The sequence below is a fragment of the Sphaeramia orbicularis genome, chromosome 7 (assembly GCF_902148855.1).
Source record: "Sphaeramia orbicularis chromosome 7, fSphaOr1.1, whole genome shotgun sequence".
Taxonomy (NCBI): Eukaryota; Metazoa; Chordata; class Actinopteri; order Kurtiformes; family Apogonidae; genus Sphaeramia; species Sphaeramia orbicularis.
In genome coordinates this window covers 32054310-32071764 of record NC_043963.1, presented here as the reverse complement: position 1 = coordinate 32071764, position 17455 = coordinate 32054310, and the positions used below count along the sequence as shown (strand labels likewise).

The 17455-nt window shown below is 39.8% G+C and overlaps 1 long non-coding RNA gene across 1 annotated transcript; it reads right to left on the bottom strand.

Annotated features, from left to right (window-relative positions):
• Nucleotides 1-480: 480 nt before the first annotated feature.
• Nucleotides 481-16534, bottom strand: LOC115422886 (uncharacterized). Its single transcript, XR_003935887.1, has 3 exons — nt 16020-16534; nt 9392-9396; nt 481-491 (listed from the first exon to the last, which is right to left on the bottom strand). It is a non-coding gene; the product is annotated as an uncharacterized LOC115422886 (long non-coding RNA).
• Between the last annotated feature and the right edge of the window lie 921 nt (nt 16535-17455).

The following is a 17455-nucleotide window of genomic DNA, read 5'->3' as shown; positions in this document are numbered from 1 at the left end:
TTGGGCTTTTCTCATCTTTAAGTGTGAACCTGGCACATACAGTACATGCCATCATTTGTATACATGTTGAGTTAAAGACAGTGTTAAATGGATAAATGGATGGGACTGTGCTGTACCTATAGCATAGTGTTGGGGCCCATGTTTGTGATTAATGTGCTTCTACCTCGGCTGACAGTGTCAGAGGGAGTGATGCTTTAGGATGAGCGCCACAGCCGCCTGCTGATTTACTGGCTTCCATTTCCACTGGTGTAAAGTCAATCTCCATGGAAGGTCAGTGGCCCCCACATGCACATTAGCGTCTTTTAATCCCCATCCGTCAGGACAGGCCAGAATCACCAGAAGGATGCTGTACACACAGGTGCTTCTTGTGTACGTCTTGTATACTCAGTACAGCTTTGGTTTCAAGAAGCACACACAGATTTTATGTAGTCTATATACATTTATTCATTAAATACTTACAAAAAGTAAAATAAACAGTCACAGATTTAATGCTCATCGATAGGTTCAGGTATGTTGTTTTCTTATGATAAAAAGACGATCATAATATCTTATTCCATATTAATCAACATTGATTTGTGTCAGGATATTTATTTTAATACTGCTGCCAGTCTGAAGATATCCTAATCTTGTTGGTAAAATTTTTTGTTAGCATTGTGAAAAATATTAAATAAAAATAAGCAAAGCTTGTGTCCATTTGACTATACTATATAGACTGTATTTCTGAATTCATAAGGTGTACTTAAACATAACAAAGTCTGCCTCTGCCTATATGTTGTGAGTATAAATTTCAGAGTTGTGGATGGTGGGGCTCACAAAATATGGTCAAAAATATTTGCTTTTCTGTCTCATAGACAATCCATTCATTCCAAAGAACTTTATTGTAGTTAAATAATATGCTATGTATGACCAATATCCACCAACAGCAATACTGAAAATTATATTACACGTGCTATCTGTTTGCAAAAAGTATCGTATGTCAGTTTACAGTTACCCTTTGCAGTCTTCTAATATGTTCAGTTATTGTACATTAATCTGCAGTGTTTTTGTTAATGTCAAGTCGTAACAATTGACTTAAAACCTAAAAGTCCAAAATGTTTCAGCTACAGGTGGTAGTTGGAAATGTTCTCTGAGCTCTGCTTCTGTTGTCTGACCCATGAAGCCTGGTTCTACAGTGATACTTTGCAGAAACAACTGTGCAAAAGACAACATTAGAGACTCTGATATTATTACCCCACCCCCTGAAGGGGAGGCAAGGGGTATTGTTTTTGGTTCAGTTTGTTTGTGTCTTTGTTTGTTAACACTTTAGCAGCAAAACTATTGGTTGAATTCATACCAAATTGGGTTTATAGATTGCCAGTGACCCAGAATAGATCTGATTACATTTGGGGAAAAGTAGATCAAAGTTAACATTTTTTATGAATTTTGTATCTTTTTTTTCTCCTCCCATTTACTTATAATCGGCAAAATTTCAAATGTCTATAAAAACATACATTTTGTTTTAATTTACTTCAAACTTGGCACATATATAGAGGCAGTCGATATACGGACATCAACACACGCATATACATGATGACATCAGCTGGATTGATGCCAAAATAAGATACAATACATGCGAGGGGCAGGGTTTGTTGTGCCTTGCACCACTTGTTTTGATAAATTTAAAAAGTGTTATAGTGTGTGTGAGACACTGACCAGTAATCACATGTGATGTTTAGCTATGCATTACCATGAACATTATTTGGCCTCAAGTTTTTGTTTAAGATTGAAAACCATTACTGTTCTTTTTGATGTCTTAAGAATGGGTTTCATTCTTCTTTCTTTTGATTAGGTTGTGTGTGTGTTTGCATTCTTGTTCTCAGAAGTTGGTCCCATTTTCCCAGTGACATCACACACATAGTGAAAGACACCAGGAGAATTTACAACTCTATTATCGCTTACTCTGACATAGTGACCGTCTTAATAGTGAAAATGATTGTGGATATTGAATCTGGAGTTAAGCTGTCAAAGCACTGTCAGTAGAGGACTTTAAAGTTGTTATTTTCTGTTTTATTGGCCAACTTTTTTACTCAGTTTCCAACATGTTTTGGTAAAATCTGTTAATGATCAGTTGTGAAGGACAAAAAAGAAGAAGAAGAAAAAAAAACTGCAGTGTGTTTCTTTGTTGTGCTGTTGATTATTATATGCCAATACCCAGGTAATCTGTTTCCCAGGAGCATGGTGTCTCTCCTTCACCTCCCTCTGCCAGCCTGTGTACAGATTGTAATGTCTACTAAATACAGACAGATTGATTGTCTAAGTAATTGATTGATTGATGTCTAAGAAGCCTCTTTTTCATTGCAACCTGTGATGATTGGCTTCTCGTTGCTCTCGTTCCATAACTCTCCACTTACGTTTATAAAACCATCTTTCTTTTTCCACATTTTTTTCTTTGTCTCCATCTCACAAATACACTCTTTCTCCTTCTTTGTCTGTCACTGACTGTTTCCTGAACACTGGGGGCTTTCAGTCTGCCACACAGTCACTTGGCTCCTGAAGGACGAGAGCAGTAGACAGGTAATCTTTTAATCTCCACTCCATCTTCCTGCCTTTTTTTTTTTTTAAACTCTATTCTCTACTAAAACATTTCATATTATAATCGGCTCCTATGTGCGTCACATCCCCCACAGCACTTCTTAATATCTTTCTATAGATCTATCAAACTCACCAACAATCTGCAAAGTTTATTTAATTTTTTCCTCCTCTTTGGGTTTTTTGACATTTATTGGAATTCAAATGCAGCCATTAGATCCTCTTTCTCTATTTCCTCCTCTTTCCTCCCCCTTCTTACATTCTTAGTCAACCACCTTTTTTCCTCCCTCCCTCTTTCCCTCACCTCCTTTTCTTTCCTTCATTCTTAGCCTGGAGGTTAGTGCTAAACGTGCATCATTCAGCGAAAAACAAAAGGAGTGAATTGATTGGGTTATCAGCTGCTGCTCTGGTGGACCCTTTGATCAGAACTGAAAAGCAGTGCTACATGTCAGAATTCTGCTTTAGCAGCTCTTTCTGAGTTTTACAATTACTACACGCCACGGTCACATCCAAAGTTTCCCCTCCCTCTCTCCCCACAGTCTTAGGGTTAGGGCCTGCGGCGATGAGCGTTATTACGGCTCATTCTGCTTTCCCTCTGCTGAGCATAAAGCAGGGAGATTGTGTTAGGGAGATTCTCTGCTGTGGTAAGCTGGATACTGTGGGTTTGGTGTTACTGATTTTTAGGGCTAACCCCTGAAAGTCCATGGTTGTAATGATGAGAATCTTTAGTCACCTTTCTAGCCAGCTAGGGTGTATTACAATAATATGTGTAGAAGCTTACAAAATGCATAGATGTATCCATTAAATGCAATATTACACAGGAGTTCATAAATAAGTTGAATTGCAGATACATTTGGAAGAGGGCTAGTGTTAGAAATCCATCTGAGAACATGTACTGAGCTGTAGCTCAACGTTATGGATGGCAGACACCTCTAAGGGTGCATTCACACCAGCTCTGTTTAATCAAACTCTAGTTCATTAACTGTGAAAGTTTGTTTGGGGAGGTGTAAATATGCAAACTCTGATGCAGATCAAAGAAGCAAACTCTGGTCTGCCTAAAAACATAGGTCACTGTCCCCTTCAAGTGAACCAAATGCAGGAGGTTGACTTTAAAATAGGGCATTGTGGGTAAACGCAACCTTCATGTTTTGTTTTCACGTGACAGAAACAGAAGTTGCCCTGCATTAGCCAATAGATGAGCGAGGTTTCTTGTTCATTGTTTGTTATCTTCTCCTTCAGTAATTCTTAATGCGGCACCACCACAGACAGGGAGGGGAGTATTGTTATTCATATTTGAGTGCAGTGTGAAACCAAACTCAGACTAGCTGCCTGATGGCAATCCTTTTTGAGACCACCGGTCTCAGGCATTAGGTGTAAAAATGACTCAAGTCAGAACCCTTCCTAGATGTCACAATCCTACACCACTGTAAACATTAATATAGTTAGTAGGTAGTTACTTGCTCAGGATAGCCATCTTCAGAGTAGACTTGTGTGTTTCATTTTTAAATAATACTCAAAAAATGTCCTCTAATTATGATGCAATTCATCAATGTGGTTGATATCACTGCTGCCCACTCCACTGTCTAACTGTAGCTTCCTGCTCTGTGACCAACAATACAAAGATGTTTATCTCCAGATAAGTTAACCTTGAACCAAGATAGAGGAAGTGGTGAAACTTGCCAGTTCATTAATAACTAAGCAGTGCAAACCAAGGTCAAAAGGTCAGTACAAAGCAGTGTTATTTGCTACGTTCTACTTTTCTCAGGGTCTGACTTAACCTGAAAGGTCAGCAACAACAATAGAGGAAGGAATGGCTCAGTTCTGACCTGATGAGAGGCAGGGGTTCACACATTAGATTAATGTGCCCTGTATTACTGTAAATGCACATTTGAGGAAGCCACTTCAGTAGAACAATGAAACACAGCCGCACAAAAAATGGAGGAAGTTCACTGAAAAAATAAACGCGGAGGGTTTTAGGTAAAACACACACACATACATGCACAGAGATATAGAGGCTTGAGTGCACTAAAACAATAGAGTATTTCATTTCTTTTCTCTACACAGAGCCTAAGGGTCTAGGCTCCTAAACAGTCACCTCGCTTCCTCAGTAATTGGCTGGCTGGTACTTAAGGCCAACAGCTTTTAATAAGCAATAGAGGCAGGAGCCAAAGTGACAATAACTGCTGCCCTACATCAATTATTGGATACATATCCATCACTTGCTGACTTATATGTGACCCCAGGCACCTGCCAGCTGAGGTATTGACTGGCCAGCTCGCCCCAGTGCAAGTGACAAGTTCCATTTGCAATCACATTTATTAAACGCCTGTTAGAATGAGTGAAGGTCTGTGCCGGCCCATGTTGCTCCAGCAGCTTTGGTTCTTATTAATCTGAAAGCCGCAAAAGAATGGATACATGTATTATGAGGACAGATACCAGGAGTATATGACAGAATGATGTGATGTTGTGTCTCACTTGATCTCACAAGGTGGTTTTAAGTTCTTTATCACAAGAAATATGTAGTCTCACAGTTGCTCTGAATTTGTATTTTGACCACTTACAGCAACATGTTAGGTAAAATAAGATAATCTTGTCTTTATAATCCCTCCTTTTTGAAGAATATATATCATGCACTCTTTCCCAGTTGTTTCTAGTATTTCCATCTTTAACTTTAGCTGTAGCAGGTATTAATTTGATTCAATTAAAAACTCTTACAAATATGAGTTCCCATATATATATTACTCAGCAACTTGTTAATGGAGGCAATAACGATATTTCCAACAGTATATTTTACATTTGCAAAGGCTTTTTGCCAGGCTTCTCTGGTATGCGTCTGAACTACAAACAAAATAAAAGAGAGACATGTAATAAGTGGCAGGGATGTGTTCATTGGCAAGATATCTATACAGGGTTATTCAGCTGAGGAGGGACAGATTTAAGAAAATAAGAGAGCAGAATTTGTATTGTATTCAGTTTGCCTGATGCAGTGCTCTTGTATTTAGCGCCTCATTGACTAAAACAACTGCTCATTACTGGCATATGCTTAAAGAATAGATGATGATGATGAAACATGCTAAGTCAGAAAGCATTGAGAATATACCTTTTTGTTTCTGCCTGAATGCGCATCGACAAAATTTACTTTAAAAGTTATTGTCACAGACCTTATTGAAGAAGTTAACAGTGTTTAAGGCCATGTCCACATGAAACCGCATCTTCTTCTATCTGATCTTTTTCTTTGAAAAGTGCTCCATAAATACGGAGTCATTTCAGGAAACATCTGCGTTCACACGAAACCGCTGAAAACGATGTAGTGCAAATGCCAGGCCTGTATGTGGTGTTTTAATGCTCTCGCCAAAAACGTAGAAGACAACGTGGAGCATGCGCATAAAGCTCACTTGATTCTACTGGGTCTGATCCAATATTTCCTCCTGGTTGCCCTTCTGGTTTCCCCTCTTCATGGTAGATCCAAGAGCATGTAGTGAATATTGTTAGCTATGGTTGTTTGTTGCACATTGTTATGAAAGAGTAGCTGAAGATTTTGATTCAATATTTCCAATAAGCTCAATAGCTGTTGTAGCACGAGCATGACTCTGTAGTCCGCCATTGTTGTTGTTGTTGTTGTTGTTGTTGTTGTGGTGAACTGGGGTTTGGGTTCTGGGGTGAAAAGTTAGAGAGGCAGGGCTATGACATCATTGTGTTAGAAAAGTCGCGCTTTGGCTGTAGAGATGAAGACGCGAAACCGGTGATTTCAGATTTATCCACTCTGGGACCCGGTTTCAAAAAGTTGTGGTTTCAGTGACTGAAAACACCGGATTCATGTGGACGAAAGGCCTACCCAATACGAAACTTTTGTGGATACGACCGAAGCTGTTTTCGTATGGACAGGGCCTAAATTTGCTGCAACAAATTCAGTCGAATCAGGCACACTCGTCTTTTGTTATTTTATCAGTCAGCCCTCATGTATCTGGCGTCTCCAAATTCTCACACCATCTTTATAAACCACTTAAAACACAGGAGCATCATAACAGAGATGGAAACAGCCTCGTAAATGTGCTCATCTTAGTAAAAAAAGTGAAAGTGAGGACAGCCTAGAAAGATGATGAAGGCATCCTCTTTCCTTCCTCTCCCTCCCTCCCCCTCCTATTCCCTTCATTCCCTGCCCCATTGAATTATGCTTCCCCTAATTGGCTTCAGTGGCGCTTAAAGCAAACAGTTTAAATAAGTAAAAGGCACTTGGATGAGGAAGCAGGGCCTTGCAATTATTGGAAGTACATCAGTCAGGGTCCTGCTCTGCACCGGGGTGATTCTCTCTTACTCTCGTCTTTTCTGTCTTTCATTTTTTTCCCTCTACTTCCCGCTTCCTGAGTGTGAATTTTTAGTAGTTGTAGGATAAAGGAAGATACAGTGAAGTCATATGTAGGGCCATGTGTGTGTGTTTTCAGTGTGACAGACTGCCAAAGTAACGCTGAGCTGGGCTGAAGGAGGAGTGATAGGCAGCCCACAGGTACAGGATCCATTATCTAATGACCGTGCCGTTTAATCACGCGTTTCACTGACATGTTTATAAGGCTGAACTTTGCAGCGCTATTACAGATGGAGACGTTGAAGGGCCCCAGCCCCAGCCCCTTGGCCCTCAGGGCAGGACTGGCCCTTTACCTCCTCTCTTACACCTATTATATGCTAATTACAGCTATTCCTAAACCACGCTTACAAGGAGTTAATTTAGTGGGCCATTACGCTAGTCTATATTTCAGGGTGCTGTGCGTAGGGCCCTCGTGGGGCTTTGGGAGAGGTGTGAAAGTGAGGATGAGACGCTGGAGGGAATGGGTGAAGGGTGCTTTATGTCTCACAAGGGAGATGGGAACAGAGAAGACTGGCAAGTCTACTAGCTGTACTGTTTGTCTGACTGGAATAAAAGAGCTGGCACAGGCACTTTGGGTCAAATGCTCAGCAGTAGAAGAGGATTTTCAACTAGAATGGGCAAAACTTTAGCTGACATACAGTAGTTGCAGTGTTTGGTCCACAAGCTGCGCAGTTTTCTACTAAAATATGTTACTCTTCTTCTGATTTCTACTTTTTAAAATTTGCTACAGTTTGGCAATATTGCAACTAGGGCTGAACGACATGGACAAAATTTCATTTCTCGATATTCGTGCCCGATATCTCAGTATCGATTCGATACGATATGACTACAGGTTCGGTGAAAACCAAGCATTTTTCAGAAAAATACAAACATCATTATACAAAAGAATGTGGAAAGTGCAGTGGCTTCAGCTGTTGATCCACAGCAAGCATGAAATAAGGTTTGTGGTTGGCTGGCCTTAGCAATTCAAGGGCAATCGTAAAAATGAAATTTGTTGTGACTTCCAGAGCTGTACATGCAGGGCGAGCGCAGGGGAAATCTATATCGTTTATATTGTTGCTTTTTCGATATTAATATCTTGAATGTTCATATTTAGATATAGATATAGATATGATAACGATATATCTTTCAGCCCTAATTGCAACAATCTTATATATTAACTTTAATTATTTCCCAGTATTATCACTGTGCAAAAATGATTGAATCAAAATGAATGAAAACAAAAAATTAATTCTTTATATAGTTTCTCCATTGTATGCACACTTCACTCAACTATACATGGGTTATTTCATATGGAACTCTGCATTAATGTACACATTTTCAATAAACATGCTGTATGTCAAAATCAAAACTATATGTTTATTAAGACTGTGATAATGATTCTAAGACACGCTCTTCCATTCTGCCATTAGAGGTTTCTCAATCAAAACAATAACAAAACTTGGAGATAAAAACTGCAGGATCTTAAATCTCGGAAAAACGCCCAGAATTTGACAATACACACCTTCCTTTTACAGGTCTGTCCTTTCAGTCGAAATCAAAAGACTAAATATAAATATTGATTAACCTGATGTTTAATGCTGTTATGTAAAAGTGAAGCCACTTCTCCAAGACGACTGGTAATTACAGCGACTGGTGATTACAGCTGTCAGTCATGTATTTAACACCTCCTGGTCTGTCTGAAAATGTGAAAAACTAAACTGGGGCATCACGGGTTAGATTTTTCAAAAGGCTGAAAAAACCGCCAAGGAATAGAAGCGGAAGGCTCCTGTCCTCACACACCACTTGAATTACGATATGCTGAAAGGGAATTTTAGAATTCCTGCCCAGTAATGCAAAAAATGATCAAGTACTGCAGCTTTAATGGTGTAATGAGTTAAAATGGAAAAATATGTAGTTGTTTTTTTAGCTCACCAATAGGCCTGGAGCTATTGTGAAGATGGTGTGTCTGGCTTCATCTTGGTCATCGTCTTCATTAGCAATTTCTTCAAACATTCTCAGATGAAACTACTGGTCCGATTCATTTAAAATTTTAAGTGTAGCTTCCTTTGGACAATGTTTACAAAGTTTGTTCACAGTTTTCAGAAATTTAGATTTTTGAATTTTTAATGAATTTTTGAAATATCAAAAATTGGCCTCTACTTATAATGGGCCATATTTCGATGGGTTCTTACATGGAAATGGTTACAGGTCTCAGTATATTTACTACTGAGCACTGATAGGAAGTCATATATGGACTTTCATTTAATTAGTTGAGTTATTCTCAAGTGAAAGTACCACCCACTTCTGTTGGGAGATTGATCTCCTGCATCAAGACCACAGGACTCCAACATAGCGGCAGAACCTGACAACCTCACAAATTCAAGTTGTTATCGATTCTTGATAGAACATGCTAGTGAGCTACAGGGCCATTGGTCTTTTGTTTTTTTTTTTGTTTTTTTTGTTTTGTTTTTTTTACACCATTTCTGATCAAACTCTGCCTGATCTGTTAAGACTCATGTTAACAGACAACAAGATCATATTACATTAAGTGATGTATTTTCACATTATGTCATTTCATTCCCATAAAAGAAGCCACAAACAACTTTAGCTAACCTAATGCTAAATACTAACTTTACATGACATCGACTTATCTATGGTAACTTATCTGTTAATGTTATTTGACAAGACACATTAGCTTGGTGACCTGCATAAGCCACTGGTCAGACACTATAGTAAATAAGATCAATATTGAAATATATCAATAAACTAACTCCCTACTGAATGAATATGTAGTAATAAAAAATTTGCATTGCAGCTCAATATACTGCAGTATTGCTTTAACTTAATGTGATTCTGTGTCATAGTATCTAACATTTTAGCTGCTGTTTACAGTGTTTCTCTTTAAAGGGGATATGATGACATTGACAGGTGATCAAATAAAATGGTCTTTTACACTGAATAAAATTACTACTTTCTTTATTTTGAAATGCTCGAAATAATTGGTATAATATCAGTATACAAGTCAGCAACACATTCTAGAGATCTAGTCATTTTAAGTAATTTAATACAGAAATGTTACATTATATACCTTTCAGCTGTACTAGTTGCAGTTAGTAGCGCAGTGTATTCCAAGAATCCATCAAATGTATTATTCATGTTTTCTGAATACTTTCAGTTACATTTAGATTACTTTGCCTCATCTAAAGCAACGTGGTCTCCTCATTTGCTGCTAGCTTTTTCTAGTAGAGGTAAAAACAGCGCGAGGGGATCCACATACCCAGGGAGGTGCGGAACATTGGGGACATGAAATCAAAAAGGAAAAGGGGTTGCCAAGAAATCTAAGGGGACATGGGGCCCTGTGGAGCGTCAGGGAGGAGCAAAGGAACTACAGGAAAAAAAGATGGGGAGATGTGGAGACATGGGACGGGGGTGTCAGATAAATGCAATAGTAGAGACAGTGGTGATAGAAAAGCAGGTCTCTGCTCTGGGGGGTAATTAAAAGGGCTTCTTCTTATCTGTGTTAGTGACACTCGGGCACAGCATCCCATGTACGAAGGACACATGTGCAGCTGCACATCCTGCACTCAGAGAGCTTGTGTTACTTTCCGTCCATGTGTCTGTGGGCATAAGATAGTGGTGTGTGTGTGTGTGTGTGCACGCACTGTTGTCTGTTTATTTGAGGCAATACCTCTGCTGTGGCTCTACCTCCAGGAGGCAGGAGGCTATAACTCCATCACCTCCCCGTCTATCGACTCCTTCTAAGGGGGATCGATAATGGAATGATGGCCCTCCTATGTCTTCCCCATCCATCCGCTGGGCCATTGAGTGTATGTTAATGTTATGAATTATCGAGAGAACAGTTACTATTGATTGGCTGAGGATTATTGGTGGGCTGCATAGTGGAATGGGGAGGGTGAGGTGAGGCTGGGGAATGGCGTGCCAGGAGGGAAGGACAGGTCAAAATCCTGCAGAAAGGTTTAAGTATCTACTAAGACTCCTGACCCCTAAAGGTCCTAGGTCAGAGGTTGCCTGGAGGGCAAGACTGACTGTTTGATGTGTTCAGCCGTTCGCCCTAACCCCAGCCCCCACACCTAAACCAACGCACAACTCTGACCCTGTTCACAGCACTCACATTTTTTTACCTAAATGTATTTTTTCAGTCTTTTCAAATCCATCTGCCTAGCATTTGCAGTTTCCTGAGCCTATCGTGGTTCACCGTGTGATGGTTTACAATAGCATGCATTAGTCAGATAAGAGCGACAGATACCTGAGACAGATTATTTATTTTAAGGGCAAGGTCCTTGAGCTTTGAAAACAGACAGGTTGTCCTTTATTATTCAGAAATAGCTTTCACTTTCTGCGTTCCATTTTCATATGAAGGATGCATGACTTGGAGGGGAGGGGGGAAGGATTTAAGCCTGTTCATCTGATACTGTCAAAACACAGACCTCCGCCCCTCTGGGAGGCATATAAACACTCATACTGTACATTCAAACACACATACATGCTTGAGTACACTCACAATCTCCAGTTTGTATGATTTGGAATGGCCCTGAATTATCACAGAACCCAGGGGAGAACAAAAAAGACTTTCCCAGGCAAATGCTCAGTTTATTCAGCTCAGGGAAATTCTGCAGACTGAGAGCAGGAGAGTCACTGTGTCCTGTTATTTCACAGGTGACCATTATATGAGATCATTCAGTGAGAAATGAGGAAACCCTGTTTTATTATGATGTATTTTCTATGTTGTTTTTACTGATACATTTACCATAGCACTGCAATAATTTGTATCTTTTTTTTTTGGTCCAACAAATACTATAACTGCCACATTTTGATGTACTGGAGCATATTCAGCCCATTCAACAGAGTACAAGAGGGAGCATCATGCCTGCCAACAGCCCTTTATTGTCCCACAAAAGTTCTCCATGTCTTCAATACAGTACTGCACACACACATACAGAGTCAACCAGCTGAACTGCTCTGTTTTAAGCTCAATGTGTGATATGTAATGACATGTAGAGGTCCATGTTGAATCTTCAATCCACCCTCGTCTACAGCGACTGCAAAAGCTGAAGGAGTCATTTTTTAGGGCCAGTGTTTGTGTTGCCCAGTCAGGCTTTTAAGTTTAATCAAACATAGTACATCGCAGTAATGTACCTTAACGCATTACTTATAAAATGAAAGAAAGAAGAAGAGGAAGTCTGTTCTGAGTTATTGTAAAAACATAATTCTGAATATTATATCCTGTGCTGGAATTAGATCCTCCTAACTTCCCTGTATCTTACACACTGGCCATTAAATGTAAAAGATGGGGTTATTTTGATGAATATGTACAACATTACATCATTCTTGCACAATACAATGTGTATTTAAAGGTATTACTGTATATGTCACATTTCCTCAGTACAATATCAAAAAATAACTGTACCTCCATTGTATATTTGTCTGGCCTGTATCAGATGTTTCCAGCAATGCTCAAATTTAGAGGTGTTCTTCATTTGGCTGCTTGTCCAACACACACCAATTCACTAGAGAACTAATGTAGTTATATATTTTTTAATATCAGTTCAGCTTAAAATGATGTACAACCAGTGGCAGTCACCAAAACTAATGCATATGATATAATATTAATAGCTAACATATCATTACACAGGGCTCAAAATTAACTTTTTGACCTAGGAGCACTGTGCTCCTAACCCTAAAAAGTTAGGAGCACAGGCTAAAATCTAGGCGCACCACTATTATATAAAAAAATTTGGAGAACAAGCAAAACTCTTGGCCATACCAAGTAATATTCCTATATGTATTTAAGCAATGTTAACAACCTAGAATAAAGTATTTGAATAGAGTATGAAAGAAAAAGCTTACATTGACACAGGTGCAAAACAATTGTCAATGTGTGGTATATACTTTAGTTGGTTCTTGGAGAAGAAAGACGAATCACACCATTATTTGCAACAACCAACTTTTTTATTTCATGGCCTAAAGGCCCTTAGGGGCCGTTTACACGGCGTCGGATTCAGTCGACTCCGGGAAGATTTCATCGCGGATTAGCCTTCTGTTAACATGGAAACGGTGCCTAGAGTGCCTGAATCCAGAAACTTTTGATACCAGGGTCCAGGGTGGAACGTTATCGATACGCTCCGCATTCCAGCTCCGTGTTAACGCGAGTCGGAGCGTTCCGGGGTAAAATATGACGTCACCGCATGCGTGCGCAGCCAAGAACCGCCAGTTAACCCACTCCGGGCCAGTTGGTGGCGGTAATGCGCCTCCAATCAGGTTTGCCAGCCTCTATGACACAATAAAGCTGCAGAAAAAGAAGGAACAACCACAACAACAATGGCCGGTTTCAGAACAACATACGTGCTGCTAACTGTGCTCAGCTCGTCTGTCCAGACAAAGAAGTCCTGCGTCTTTGTACGACCACTCGCCATTGTTGTTTGTAAATAGTGTTGTCCGCCTCCTCCTCTTCTTCTTCTTCTTCTCCTCATTTAAAGGCTGTCTAAACCGGAAATTGTTTGTGCGCAGGCGCCTGTTTTACCACCACTGTTTCACTACAGCTCTACATCGCCAGCTACTGGTCTGGCATGGCCACTACAGCGTATTCAGCCGTCCTCGCGGACTCATGTTAACGCAGATCGTTATCATAGCGGCGGCGTCTTAACGCGGAATGATTTTATAACGCAAAGGAGAAATCTTTGCGGAGTGTTGCCGTGTAAACGTACCCTTAGTCACTGTGGTCTACACCACGCCTGAAGTCAGGAGATTGTTTCAAACGTCGGTGGAGTTATTTGATCCCTTTGTTTATGCCGCCTGCGCACGCGAGGGGGCGGGGACTAGATTTTCCGCTTCAGTCAGCGGGGCGTGGAGCTTGTTTATTTTCAGCTGACGAGTTACTTCTGCAGCCATTATTCTAGGCGCACGTATTAATTTTCGCTCATTTTTTTATTGGCGCACCGTGCGATCGTAATCTCAAAAACAGTCGCACTACCGAAATTCTCAGGCGCATGCGACCGTAATTCAGTCGCAGTCACGAGCCCTGTTACATAAGTCAACTCATGTACAGCTGAGTTAGCACTGAACAAACTTAACACTAGCTAACATTATTCGCATCTGTTTCTTTACAATGAAATGACTCAACACAATGTGACTAAAACCTTTACATGACATTTATATAAACATGATTTATAGCAGTCACATCATACTGATTATCATTGGGATTAGTGATGAAAACTCCCATGATCCAGTGCTACTTCACAACCTTAACAAACCACATGTTTAGTGATTGTTTTTGATAAAGACCCCAGTGACTGTGCATTCACCACTAGCGCAAATGTTCTTCTGTTAAATGGACACATATTGAGATAATGGGAGCTCTTAAGGGAAAGTGAATTTGAACGTAACACAATTACAATTATTCTGTTTCTACAGGATCTTGAAATTAAGAGATAAAGTGTCACTAATGTCGATTGAATTACACAACAATGAGGCTAAAGAAAGCTGATAGTTCTTGATGAGGTGCTCACTGGTTGCTCCTGTGTGGGATAATGTTCCCAACCATGAATGCCCATAGGCTTCATTTAGAATGAACAATCTGCAAACTGCAGTCTGTTTTAATTGTAATAAGAGGAACTGGCTGTCCACCCCTTGGACTGATAAGCAGCTACACCTTGGCCTTGTTACTCTTGAATATTTGAGAGCTAAGGCATCATGGAGTAGGTAGTAAATGACTAAAATAATTCACCTCACATCTGTAACGATTCACTTTACTTATTTACATTTTTTACATCTTTCGACTGTTGCGTAACTCCAATGCCATATATACTTTTAAATGTCTTAGATATTCTTAGATGCCGTAATATGAAAGTAGACTGAAAACTGCATCATGGTAGAGGATGGAATTCTTGAAAGTATCTGTGAGGCATTTATGTGTAAAGCATTCCTTACTTTAAAGCATTCTCCACTCTGAGCCTATAGACATTTACTGGCAATTGATCCTGTGTCTAAGTGTTAGTCATAAATTAACACCCCTCTGCACTCCGCCTACGCCTGACTGTATTCTCATCTGGCTCATCCAATCACTGGGCTACACACACACACACACACACACACACACACACACACACACACACACACACACACACACACACTACTAGTGGCTGACCTGAGGTGTGACTCATTCAGCTTCAGTTATACTATGATCTTTTTGACTCAGCAGGGAAAGTTTATGTAATAAAGTACTTCAAAGAGAGACCTATGAGTGTATGCAATTGGAAACAGGTGTGATTTTGGTAATGGAGAGAAATATGGTGATGATGACGCTGGAAAATACTACAGCTATAAATGAGAGAAGAATTGAGGTTCATGCATGATAGAAAACCTAAGTGTGAGGAAGCGGTTTTCTGCCTCGTACACCTTCACTGACTTGGGTACGTTGGAGAAATCGTAAATGAAGTGAAGAAACTCCCTCACAGTGGTGCTGCGTGATCAGACCAAAAGACCTTAAGAGGCTCTTTTGAAGTAGAATCACGATCCAAGATCTGAATCACAATTTTCTCAGCTCTTATAAAATGTAGGCAGGTTTCAAACAAACTCTGCATTTTCCTCATGTTCCTGGAGGTTTAGGCGATGTGTGATAGTTTTTATTTTTCTTATATGACAAGAAACTCTGCATTTTTGCATTATTTTGCAACATAATTGACAGTATCTCAATTAAGAAAACACAAGCAACATTTTCCTTTAGTTACAGCAGCAGCGTTTCTGTTAATTACCAGCAGTGTGGTAGCCTTTTTTGTCCTGTAGGAGTTTTATAGTGAATGAAAAACATTTTTACACCAGCATAATGTTAAAGTATCTGTGTAAATTGGACTCATGGCATGTCGAAGGTCAGAGGCCAGACCCACAGTTGATGGATGACCGGTAACTCTTCATCATCATGTCTTCATCAGCAGAAAAACTACACATTACATCTACTCTGCAAGTTAATGCAGACTGAAACCCAAAAATTTAGTGCAGACAAAGGCTAAAATATCACAATAAATGGACTGAAATAAGCAATGGATGCAATATGAACTAGAGTATATTAAAATTGCTTGTGGACATAAACTCTAGGGCGTGTCTTAAAAGTACCAAAAAAATTACAATTATTGTTTTAAATGGGCCAGGCTGTAATTATGTTCCTTTTGACTAAAAAACCTGCCACATAAAATTTTAGGCCATTTCCACTATATTTAATGGTGTCGCAGTTGGATGTTATTTTGGTTATGCGTCCACCAAAGTGACTGTCAGTGGCAGTGGACAACATTGTGTCTAAACCCACAAGCAATTTCATCACCAACAACAGCCTTCATCTGTTCACTTTCTACAACAATCCTCAAGCTTTGTTTGACATGGATCCAAAAGACTGGTCTCATGCAGAGGTATTTGTAGCTGCCAAAAACATTGTTCAGAATCTCAAAGTTGTCAATAATTGTGCAGAGAGGGCTGTAAAGCTGATTCAGGATTTCAACCCTGTCTCCACCAAACAGGAAGTCTAGCGACAATAAGAGCTACAATGGATCATAATGGACTAGATTTCTATAGCGCTTTTCAAGGCACCCAAAGCGCTTTACATTAGTGACCCATTATTCATTCACTCTCACATTCTCACTCTGGTGGTGATAAACTACATCTGTAGCCACAGCTGCCCTGGGGCAGACTGACAGAAGCGTGGCTGCCAATCTGCACCAAACGGCCCCTCCGACCACCACCAAACATTCACACGCATTCAGACACCAGTGTGAGTGACACTGGAGGGAAGGTATCTTGCCCAAGGACACAACAGCACATGACAAGGACAGAGCAGGATTCGAACCGCCATTGTTTATTGGACAACCTGCTCTACCTCCTGAACCATAGCCGCCACAAACGGTTGAGGCCCACAGGCACCAGTATCCTGGCACGGCAAAAGAGAAACCCACCTGAAGATGAGAGCAATTGCAAATTTCAAGTAGAAACATTTTGAAACAAACTGTTTCAATTAAACTAATTATATTGTACAAAATACTTGTCAACTTAATAAAGCTATTTCATTAAAATATTTGTACATATCAAATTATTACAGTGTAAAACATCATGAGGTCAATACATTTGGATTTATGTAAACTAAGCTTGCTGTGTGGCACCACCTAGACAAATAGCACAGCTATAAAATTTTAGAAAACATGTTTTTTCATCATTTGGAAGATTTTTGGGGGATGGCCTATAAAAAAAAAGTACAAACTCGATTTTTAAGACACACCCTAATGAACTCAATACAATATACACAATATACTCACATTATTATGGTAGTCCTTCTGAATGTTTAGTTTACCTTCATGGTATTTATATCCCTGAAATGGTGTTTCGGGGATATAATGGTTTTACTCTAAATACTGCCGCTGGATTCACCACCGGATATCCTTTGTGTTAGGACAGATTTGGTTGGATTTCTTATCCCATGATAACCAACAAAGGGGACCCCTAGTGGAAGAACCCTATCAATTTGTGCTTCTCTATGAGTAT